The sequence below is a fragment of the Typopeltis vanoorti genome, chromosome 3 (assembly GCF_054136105.1).
Source record: "Typopeltis vanoorti isolate ZY-2024b chromosome 3, IOZ_Tvanoo_1.0, whole genome shotgun sequence".
In the NCBI taxonomy this organism is placed as follows: Eukaryota; Metazoa; Arthropoda; class Arachnida; order Uropygi; family Thelyphonidae; genus Typopeltis; species Typopeltis vanoorti.
Window position 1 is genome coordinate 71,829,863 of NC_143551.1, and position 13,008 is coordinate 71,842,870.

Below are 13,008 nucleotides of genomic sequence, written 5' to 3' on the forward strand. Positions count from 1 at the left end.
ATTAAAGTGCATTTTTTTTGTTTGGAGATTATTCTTCACCTGATAATAAAGCTCCAAGCGTGCAAGGAATCTATAGGTTCCCTAATGTCAATCGCTTTCATAATTGCTGACCAAAAGATATTCTAATATTTCAAAGAAGCGATACATGTATCTCAAGATAGTGTTGCGATAATCCAAATGGGTCCTTGGTTGGAAGAAGACTACTGACAAAGTTAAAGAAGGTTTTTCAGTGATGTTTTGAAATTGTCTCTGAAATATATATTTCTGTCATTTGTTTAATAATGAGCACTCAAGTGCTTAATATTAATCAATTATAGTAGTTATTCCACCCGGTTTTAGACTGCTTAACTTTAAAATTAATGACCACAAAAAAAAGAAGCTTTGCTATTCTTCAGCAAAGGTTCTTTGCTGAAAAATAGATAAAAAAAAAAACATTTTAAACTCAACAAATTTTATCCCAAAATATTTAGTAGTACAAACAAATAACATGATAAAACCAAATTCATTAGAAAAAATAATTTTATTCTTTTGTCTTAAAACAGTTTTAAATATTTATCTTAAGATATTTAAAGAACCAAATGAAAATTTTTACAGTAGTTTCATAAAAAAAAAAAAAAAAAAAAAACACGGACAATTGATAGTTCCTATCACTAAGACAAGTTATCAAGTTGGTTCTATACACTGGTGTCCAAAATCTAAGGGCGAACACCATTTCTGAAGATTACTACTGCAAATGGTTGATGAATCAGCATGTGGCAATTTGTATAACTGACGATTTCGAGTAGAAAGCGGGTACACTTTCAAATTTTCGAATCGTGCACAAAGAGGTCACGTGACTCAATAGGATAAAAGGCAAAAAGCTGCGCTAAGCGAATTGTGTTTGAAGGAAGCTCTTTTCGTGAAGGAATAAAGTTGCAAACTTGGATGTCTTGTAAGGACATCGCTAGATGATTTCACTCGGGGAAGAATTATTGGAAAGCTTGAAGATGGCCGCAGAATTACCGATATTGCCAGAGAGTTTGGAATCTCACATAGTGTTGTATCCAGGCTATGGCGGCAGCGTTTCAAACCAATGGAATGTGTTCCAGATATTTGCTAAGAGGTCGTCCTCGCCTACCACGAAGCATGAAGACAGATTTTGGGTTGTAACAGCAAAACGTAATCGACGCACTATGGCAAGTCAACTTGTAGTCGGCTCCATTCAAGCACTGGTACGCGGGTATCTCGACAAACTGTGGCTAGTCGTCAGCGACAAGTAGGCTTATAGTCTGGGTCCCTTTATCCGCAGCTCAACGTAGAGCACGTTTTCAGTGGTGTTGTATCCATGCAAATTTAACAAGACAACCAATGGGCTAGTGAATCTTTACATATGAGAGTTGTTTTAGTCTTTGCTCCGATTCTAGACGACACTTGATCTGGCGTGAAAGTGGTACTGCTAACCATCACGAGAATGTTCTTGAAAGGGATGGATACGGCGGTGCTGGGGTCATTGTGTGAGGAAGCATTATGTTTAATGGACGCACCGACCTACAAGTGCTGGAAAAAGGGACTATGACTTGTGAACGATATTGCAACAAAGTTCTTTAACTTCGTGTTCGATTATTCCATAGTGCTGTAGTCGAAGAATTCGTTTTTACGAATGACAATACCACACCACATCGTAAACGTACAATGGAAATACTTCTGGAGACCGAGGATATTAATCAAATCGAGTGACCAGCATTCTCCCCAGATCTCAACCCCATAGAGCACGTCTGGGACGCAGCAGGGAGACGCATATCTCGAAATTTCCCCCCTCCAGAAAACAAACAAGACCTTATCCTTGCTCTGAAGGAGGAGGAGTGGGTCAGTTTGCTTCACGAACTCCTGAATCACTTGGTGCCAAACATGGTACGACGTTATGAGAGCTGCATTGCAGTTTAGGGTAGACATATTCCATACTAAAATGCCTCGTCGCCCTTCTGTAAGCACTGTACATTAATTCTTTAACTACGTCCTTAGGAAATTTGTAACTTTTGCCAAAAATGCATTGGAATTTAATTTGTAAAATTTATAACACATTTTTGTGTAATATAATTTATTAGTATGTTGGCAATAAATTTATGTCCACATTTTTGGCTGTAGTCATGAAAATATTTTCATATACTAAAAATGAAATTCGTCCTTAGCTTTTAGACACTATTGTATAATGATTTACATACTTACTGCAATAGATAGGCAGTGCCTACTCATTAAACTACTGATTGTAGTCCAACTGGAGAGGCAATGAATTAGTTACTCTGATTACATAGTTTGTATTTCGATAACTTTAAAATTAAAATTTAAAGCATATTTTTTATTCCCTGCTTTGGCAACATAAACTCTGTTCAACAATGTGATATTGTTGATCTTTTCACCTGTAAACGCCGGTTAAAAAAAAAAAAATGTTTAAATGTTAATAGGTTTAGACTTTTTTTTCTGAAAGAAGCAGATATGACAAGAATATCCTATTTTAATTTTCTGAGTAATTCTTTCTGCAAAATTCAGTGTGGAAAGAGAGAGAGAAACTCACTCCCCCCCATCTGTGTTAATAACCAGGTATTAAGAATAAAACTCTAACGATCGAACCATTGTATTAATTATTAAATACTAATACTACAGTGCAAATCTTTCCGAAGTACATCAGCTTTGGCTAGTTTTCTGGATAACGCAACAAATCATTTATAATTCATGTTTAGTATAGTGTAACAAATATAAATAATTGACTGAAAATAGTATTATTATAAATGCTATTTGAAAATATAACAAACAATGGATAATGCTGTGGTTAAATAGCATTCTTTTGGATCTATGATGCGCCAATAATTGTTGTTATTTTTTAAAATCAACAATGACAATCCAACTGATTCAACATGGAAACAAACGATCTCACTAAGGCATTGTGAACTTTTATTTCAGTGATATGCGTTTGTTTTTCCAGCCACCGTTACGTCCTTCTACTTACACACACACACACACACACACACACACACATACAAGGACATTAAAACCTATGGAATATTTAATCGTAGATACCAGCTAGTGACGCGATTAGGAGACAACTGAACAGACCCCCTCATTAACAATATATGGCTTCAATCCCCCACCCCAGCACTGTTCCTCCCACCTGGTGGCGCCAAGCAAACTTATAACCAAGCAGGTCTATTGTGAGTGCAACATTTCTGATGGGTACTCTTGCAGAGCATCCGGCCCTTTGCCTATTCAATTCTATTGAATGTGTAACCGAAGAAAACTGAGCGAGATGCTTTGTACCTGTCCAACCCTGTGTGTAGAGGACGCAAGCCTGTGACCCACAACATGAGATGTATGTTGATAGCCAGGTGCTGTAATCCTTCAACCATACAGTCCACTTACATGGAAACTATGATTTTTCTCACTCAAATTATAGTCCTGGGAATTAGTTCCTTAGGGCTATTGCAGTTTTTTTTTTCTTTTTTCCAATCTGAAATTGCGGGAGCGACAAAATCGGTAAAGTGGACACACAACCTTTATTTTTTTCTCACCGTTTTTTTTCAACCTGTTACTGTATTCTATAGGCACTCCTTAATTACACAGTCGATAGCTAAGGAAGTGGATTTAGTAGATTAAATTGCTACTGATATGTAATCAGTGAAGTTAAAGGAGGATGGTTTGGATAAGGTTGCCATTTAGACGTATGATAGAAAGCGTAGTTTTATAACTATTTGGCGAATACTTTAATAAGTTAACTTTATTATCTGATGCTTCTACAATAATCAGATAAAGCTATAAACTGTCAAACCATTGATTATTTTTCCCATGATTGTTTGTTCTGCGAATTCTTTTCAGATATTGAGATTCGTCTTGAAAAGTTTTTTTTTTTTTTTCACTTGTATCTTCAAGGATCTGTTGACATTTCTCGATCGAACTAAGAAAAGTATTCACTAATCTATAACTTCTTTGAGTAGACTGTCAACACGTATTCATTTGTTGAGCTGGAGTTGTCATGGTGTGATGTATTTGTTTGCATTTCGCAACCTGCTATTAATAGGCTACTTAGTAATAAACGTAGAAGTTAGCAAGAGGCGACTTTAAAAGTAGCACTTAGTGATCTATTTAAATTCCGAACGTAGCTAACTGTAATAAATTTTTAATTATAATATTGATATATGCAATCCTATGAACCATGACATATACGTTGTGTCCCAATCATTTCCTAGTAAAAGAAAGATTAAACATTAACGGCAACAATTACATTATTGGAGCTATTGCTCATTGTTTGAACTACTATTAACTGAACAAAGAAGAAAAAAAAATGGAGATTGTGGCTAAGAATTTTTTAACTCGAAGTATAATAACTTGAAAGTACAGTATAAAATAATTTCATTATTTGTTAATATACGATTTCAACAATGGTTAAAAAAATGCGTTCTATCGACTCTCATTCATATATAAAATTCCCATTTAAAAGAAAATAAATAAATAAAAATTTTAGAACGAAATCTACTAGATAGTAACAATTGTTGGTAGCGATCGACTGGTAGATTGCTGTGTTAAATGAAACCAACGAAATTCAAGTAAACTCTTACTTGCAGACGTGTAATTAGAAATCTGAATAAATTTATCCTGTCTTTGTGGCAAATAATGGTTCAATTCTCTCTCTCTCCCACTGTACAAATTCACCTTAATTCATGAACATACGAGGGTGGTCTGAAAAAATTCTCGGCCTAACAATAAAAAAACGAATTTATAATTTCGAAATTATTTTTATTTTTCAACATAATCTTCCTTAGACTAATACATTTATTCCAGCGATGCTCCAGCACCATTATTCGGTCCCTGTAGTGGTTCTCAGTAAGATCTGCAAAATACCCCTGTACAGCTGCAATCACCTCTTGATTCGAAGAGAAGCGCTGACCAGAGAGGAAGAATTTTAGTTTGGGGAAGAGATAGAAGTCAGAGGGAGCCAAATCTGGGGAATAGGGTGGATGTTCCAACAATTCATAGTGCAGATCCCTTAATTTTCTCATTGCCAAAACACCTTTGTGGGCAGGTGTATTGTCCTGATGTAAGATGATTTTTTTTCTTCTGTAAACCGGGTTTTTTTCTCACGAATTCTGATTAAAAGATCGGAATAATATTCCCCGGTTATTGTTTTACCCTTTTCAAGATAATTAATAAACAAAATGTCTTTAGCATCCCAAAACACCGATTCCTCGTACCTTGGGACTAAAGGTGCAAAATCACTTTTATCAAAATGTTGTTGGATTTCGTAAGCCGGGAGAAAACAGTTTACATGGCTGTTTCGTCAAAGTTGGGGTTCGTCAGTAAAGAAGAGGATGTCTTGAAATACATAACTGCATGAATATTTATATTTTTTTTATGAAAAAGATGGAATTTCGTTATTTTTATCAATTAAAATATTCCAGGGCACAAGTTTTTAACATATACAATACGCTATATAAATAAACAAATTAGAAACTAGAAACCATCGTCGAATGCTAAACATTATAATTAACTTTTCAAATGGGTTGTTTGGAATTGTACCAGGAAATATTACGATCACCATTTCCTTGAACTAATAAGCTGCATTTATATGCGTCTAGTTATACAGAGAAGCTGAGGGGGAAAAAAATACAAAAAAAAAAAAAAAAAGAGAATGAAAAAAGAAACATAATTGTATCGGTTTCAGCTATGCATGCAACCAATGAGCAACCTCGTATTGTATTACCGCCAGTAATTTCGCTTCATGAGAGGATTCGCGAGGCTCGTGCGAGTGGACAATAACGACTACTAGGCGTCAGTAACGAGTCAATGTGAGTCGTTTGTTGGTGACAGTACATTAAGCCGCGGCGCATGCCCAATTGGGTAAGTACCTGCGCTTGGACGACTTTCGCCTTTCAGATTATAGAAGCGATCTCTGGCTGATAATCCTTCCCTACGGACCTGGTTACGCGGTGGGATGAAGCGAATGGGGAATGCCGTGAATCTTATGAATTAAATAGAGGATTTTTGCAATATCATAATAAATAATTATTATTATAATATCGAACGGATTTTTTTTTATAATGTGCATTTAAAATCTTTGCATCTCGCTAAGGTGCTCAAGACACCTAATAGGACTATGAGAACATTTCTGCCTACATAGAAATCGAAGAACAACAAAAATTAGGTAGGTCCGGTTGATTCTTTGCGTGTTGTGTATTAGCTTTAAGCACGTTATTCCTAACAATTAGGTCGTTCCCATAGCTACGAGTTTTTGTGTCAGTCATTTAAATATCACGAACTCGACAATAATGTGTGTGTGTGTGTGTGTGTGTGTGTGTGTGTGTGTGTGTGTGTGTGTGTGTGTGTGTATTTATATATATAGCAGCGGATCTTCTGTTGATGTTTTCGCAATACAGCAAGACGACAAAACGGAAATTTCAGAATTTTGAAAAATTATATATATATATATTTTTTTGCTTCATTTAAATGAATTAATTCAATTATGCTCTTAAATAGCATTCGATAGGAGGGTCTACTCACTTTTAACTAAGACGTACATTTTTAATTTTGAAATGTACTTTTTTTTAAAATTATTTTTATAGAATTCATAACTTCTCTTCCAAAATATTATCCAAAATTATTTGGTTCGAGGTTTTGTGATTTGAATAATACTGGACAAAATTACTTTTGTTTCTTTGTTAAAATCAGTTGATTTTTATGAATTGATTGGCGTTGATTACGATAATGATATTAAATATATTCCACTATCTATAGTTTTTGTTTTTTCAAAAATTTCATATTAAGGATACTTTAAAAATTGAATTTTTTCAAAGAATTAAAGAACTTGATATTGGCATTATTCCGTCATATGTGCGTATATATATTTCTCCATTTTACTCCAACATGCAATTTGCCCTGATACCGCTTTTGCATAGTGAAAATTTCCTGGCATAATTTTCCAATATTCGTTGATTACACCATTAAGATCGCTTACATGGCAATCTAGGAAATTTGTTTTAATGGCGTTGCTTCCCAATAATTTGTTATACTATTATTGACTGATATAATCGGAGACTTTTCTTACCTTCAAGTTTCTCTGCATGATCAGTTTCTTATTATGATAGAATAAAAGTAATTTCCTTCATTTGAGCATCAGTTATTCCAGTACAAACTTTTTTTTATAGTAAAAACATGTACTGCAGCTTGACAGTATAGTAAAAAAGATGCTGGTCGGTACTAATCTCTCTCTCTCTCTCTCTCTCACCATTAAAAAATAATAATGAATAAAAATAAAAACAACTTAATGATATATTATGATTTCTACAATCGGAACTGTGAACACCTATGATTTTAGTGACGCCATTTTCCTATATATTACTTCATCCATTCAATATTACAGATATTTTACGATACCATCTGCACAATAAACTTCATCACACACCAATAACATGCAATTTCGTAAAACGTACATAAAGTCATCACTTCTACTGATAGTCTTTCCCGAACGACATTTCATTATTTTTTTTTTTTTTTAATTTTTAAATCATATTTTATTTTGAAGTGACGAAGTTAAATACTATTTTATATTAAATCCTTTGTGACGTGAGATTTCCCCCCCCCCCACCGGAATCAAAATTCCACACCACATATTTGACTTCACGGTATAATGCAAACTACTTCACTCGCAAACAAACCACAGTGTTTTACATCAAATAAATCCTGAGTTTCAGGTCTTCATAGTCATAGGTGGTTATTTTGTGTATGCAATATGATAGAGAGAAGAATATTCATATTTGCATACCATTCTCTCACGTGTGGAGTGTACGACCAATAAAAATCGATAGGTAAATATTACAAATATGTAAATTAGTCTTCTCAAAACTTCTGTTTGGATTTAATTTTCTGTAGATGTATGTTAACAATTTCGCTTTCGTTGGATTGATAAAATACGATAATGATTAAAAATGGCATACCTAATTTCAAGGAGGCGCTGGTATCTATTTCAATAAACTAGAACCAGAAACAATTTGATACAATCAGATCTATATCTTTTTATATTTTATAGAATAAAAACTAAAATTATTTAAAAATGTAAAAAAAAAATTACAGTTATTTAGGAATTATAAATAGAAGCTTCAGTAACATTAATACACCATTTTATTTTTATAAATATAGTATTATATTAAAATTTCTCCAATACATTGAGTGTTTTAGGGAGCGAATCAATCGACCGTGAGATGCGGTGATTGATTCATTCAATCCAATACTCTTGGAGGGTAATGGATGGCAATGCTGTAGCCAATGAAGTTCTTACTGAGGCTCGGCTATTGCTGTTACCCTCCTGCCATGATCAGAGCTTTAATAATAGCTCAATAACCTTATCCCTACACTGTCCGCTACAGATAACGGGGAATATGAAAAGCATTCTTGCTTCGCCCCTTTAAGCCAGTCCTTATAAGGATTGAGTGTTTTAGAAATACAACACATCTAATCTTTGATCTTGTGAAGATCATTTATTTATTTATATGAATTACATATTGATATGAATAAAATATATTTATTAGCTAACAAATATGATATAACATTTATATTTATATGCTTGATTAAATATGTGAATAAGACATCGTGGGAGAAGTAGATCCAACCCTCCCGCAACCGGAGAAGCCTTCACCCAGCAGTGAAGATTATATAAGATCATCGTCATCATAAGGGACGCGCACACACACACACACACACACACACACACACACACTGCTCTGAATTCATTGAGAAAACTACCATCTTATCGTCTGCCTTCTACTCGTTATTACTTCAGCTTCCTTGTTGAATGCGTTACACATTATGATCTCTCTTCGGATTTCCCTATTAATCACTTTATTCCTTTTTTTTTTTTTTTCACAAATCCTGTAGTACACAGTCGTTTGAAGCTTCAATGTGTGTCATAAGCAATACTATAAACTCTTATCTCCTTGCTGTTCTTCACTGGGGCAGAGGATAACTTGTGAACATAAATGTCACTAAAATACAGCCCTCGTTCAGAACATTATCGTTGATAATAGCTAGATCTCCGAACCATCTAGCTATATATAAATATTACATAGAGATTTAATAACAAATTCTCACTTGCATAACAAAACTTTTCACTGAATCTTTGCGTATGCAAACATTCAGAAGAAGAAGAAGAAGCTAAAATTTTCTCCCGCTATTATAAGAAAAACAAATACACAGTACATCGTAATAAGGATGATAGCATTTTGGACATATTCTTTTTTGCCACATTCACTATTAGCAAATGACAATAAAAGTGATACAAGCTTGACATGCGCTTCATTGGGTTACGCTGTTACTGAAAAAGTTGATAGTTAAATGATATTTAGTTGAAGATGTTTTCATTTAATTCTACATTTTTTATAAAAAAATAATTACTTTTTTCTTTTAGTTTTATTTCGTTAATTTAGTAGCAAAATATTCAATTATGAAATTTTAAATGTTGATTTTCGAAAACCAGTATTTAAAATTTTATATGTATTATATATATATAAGAAAACAAAATCCATTTTATTGTTTAAGCCAGTCCTTATAAGGACTATAAGGATTATTGCGTTCAATTTCGACGGCAGTCTAGTTTTTTCCGATTAAAAATTTTGATACGTTTGTACTTTTCTGGATGAAATTCGTAATAACTATCAAAGAAAAAGCCATACGGCTTAATTTCGGCGATGATACAGGATATTAAAGATCCAATGTTATAATTATAAACAAGATTATATAATCTTGTTTATAATCTTTTCTGGTCTTCGCGTGAAAGAGAAACACAATAACATTTCAATCTGAGTAATAAAAAAAGGTGAAAGATGACAAAAGTCAAATATTTCATAAAATCGCGGGTGAAAGATAGAGAAAATCAAAATATAAAATTAAAAAAAAAATGCGATAAACAATAAAATCATAATATAGCAAAAAAAAAAAAAAAGAGGAAGAAAAATGAAAAGAAAGTAATATTTAAATGCTATTTAAAGAGCTAACGAATAACAGAAAGCGGCGTTGGAATATGGATAAGAAAAAAGATACAAACTGAAAACAGAAATACACATTTATGGAGAATGGTGGATGAAAAATTGTGATGATGTTCTGATTTCTTGTATCAATTCCAAAGCAACGAATTCAATTCATTTGTCAATTGCGCGTGTTCTCTGACCGATTTGTCTGTTTTATGGAAGGAATATTTTCTTAGAGAGAATTTTTCTTCGCATAATTGATTGTATTCGAATTAATCGGATGTTTTGGGGTCATGTCAACTGTGCATTCAAAATGAGAAATCATAGCGTACAAATGAGGGCCCAAAATGTATCCTTCTTCTTAATGGATAAATAAAAAAAAAATTAAATCTGGATGAGTAGAGTAATATATCCGTTTTTAAAGGAATGAAATAAGACTCACAAACATTTATCTTGTACGAGATCACGGCTGTGAACATTTGACTCCAATAAGTCGATTGTTTATATATATATATATATATAAATATGTATATATATATATATATATATATATATATATATATGTATATATATATATATATATATATATATATATATATAAATATATATATATATATATATATATATATATATATATATATATATATATATATATATATATATATATATATATATATATATAACTATTAGACCTCCAGGGAGTCAAGAACTCATTGAGGGAGACTGTACATCATCCACAAGAGCTGATACCGTCTCTTAAATTAATTCTCACTAGATGCATTCACTGATTCAACAGGCAAACTCACTTATGCTTTGTAAGAGAAAAAAATCTAACTCTCACCCCTTTCTCAATCGCGCACAAACTTAATCGGGCGCCTTTTGTCTTCTCTCCATCGTCCATATGACGAAAATTTTCATTAGCTGATATTCTATAACACCCTTTCAGAAGTTTATTAAGCTTCTATCATATCATTCTTTCTCCTTTTATCCAATGTCTGCAGTCCACATACTTTCAATCTCTCCTAATTAATCTCTCTTCCATAATCCTGATATCCGCAGTTTCTTTATCCCGTTGGCACCCAGGAGATCAAATTTGTGTATAGTAATCCAGATGGGGTTGTCTCATGGCCTTGTAAGGAGGTAAAATGATTTCGATATATTTACATGCATGTCAATGTTCGTTTCACCGTCGTAATTACCCTCTGAGTTGTATTGTATTTGCAATTTTTTCGATGTAATACTTGAAATTCAACTTTCTATCCACCATAAATCCAAGATTTCTAGCCTCATCAGTTATTCCGTGCATAATTCCACCAATATAATATGATATGCTGGATATTTTATCACGCCAAAGTGAATCGGATGCTTTACATTTACTAACATTGAATCGATAGCCATTATCGTTTGCCTACTGTTCCAAGTTATTAAAATCATTCTGTAAGTGATGAATATTTGATTGATTGTCTGTGAAAAATACTAGTAGTAGTAGTGGTGGTGGGAGGTAGATGGCATTGGTGTAGTTGGTGGATTGAGTGATGGAGACAGAGAGCCGTAGAGTAGGTGCCCTCCCTCGATGAGTCTTTGGACTCTCTGGAGGTGTCAGTAATAATAATAATAATAATAATAATAATAATATCATTACCTCCCTGATTGCCCCACCTGTCTTTGCATCATCAGTCAGGCCTTTTCCTGCATCATTCATATATAGATTAAACTACAACGATCCAAGGATTGATTCGTGGAACACACCACTGGTCTGCTTGAATTTGGCTGATTCACGCTCCACATATATAACTTTCTGATACCTATCCATCACCACTCACTTATCCAAGCCAATAATGTATACCCTAATCCCATATTGTCCAGTTTATGCAACAGCCTTTCATATGGCATCCTATCAAATGCCTCAGCAAATTACGATAATATCATGATGTATCCATTCCCCTTGTCTAACTCAACGGGAACATCATTATAAAATATGAACAAATTGCTCAGACATGACCTCCCATTAGTAAACCCATGCTGCTCTTTGCAAAGTATAGCTTCGTCGTCCACTCATTCCTGTATGCCAATTCTTACTAAATCTTCACAGTCACTTTAGAAATACTGATAGGTTAACAGTTGGACACATCAGTCTTTGCACCATCCTTGTGCAATGGGATTATCATACCTTTTCATTCCTGTGTGATCTTTCCTGAGCTAAGATTCGAATTATACAAGCATGTCAAGGGCTTAGCCAGTTCGGCTGAACATTATTTTTTATCATAGGTGTTGATATCCCATCTGTTCCAATTGCCGAATTCTTATCCAGGTTATGCAACAGTTCTAGAACCTCTTCGCATGCACCTCTATCTCTTCATCCAACGTAGTGGTCGCACTGTACACTATGTTACATACACCAGGTGGATAGATCATGGTAAAGTGAGCACTCGTTATTTGAATTATCGTATCTGCTTCTGACCCAAGGCTACAGTCTACATTCAGTAAAGATATTCTTCTGCATTCATTCTTTCTTTCAGTTGAAGCATAACAATAAAATTTTTTGGGATTGCATTTAGCCTGCACAGCAAATTTTCTTTCATACTTCAAATTAGATTTCCGTACAATACTTGTAACTTTTCTGTCCTGAGCTTTACACACTATGTTGACAAAAATATTTTGACGCCTAGTTGTGGCAAAAAAAAAAAAAAAAAAAAAAGCGTTTTAATTGTATTTCTAGTACCTCGTGAGTCTACCTTTGGCTTGAATGAAAGCAACTACCCTTCGGGTTATGCTTTCAACCAATTTCTGATACGCATTCCATGCGCAAAGTTACCCCATTGCTCATTACGGCCGTTCGGATTTGACGTTCTAATTAGTTCCACAGATGTTCGCGATTGGGTTGAGTTCTGGAATTTGAGTTGGCCAGTCCAACACTTCGACGTTATTTTGCGGTAACCAGTCTGACACGCAGTGGTATGAAGCAATAATCTACGGTCCAAGTTCTGTGTGAAAGACACCAGTCCAAAACTCCTTTGGCGTTGAG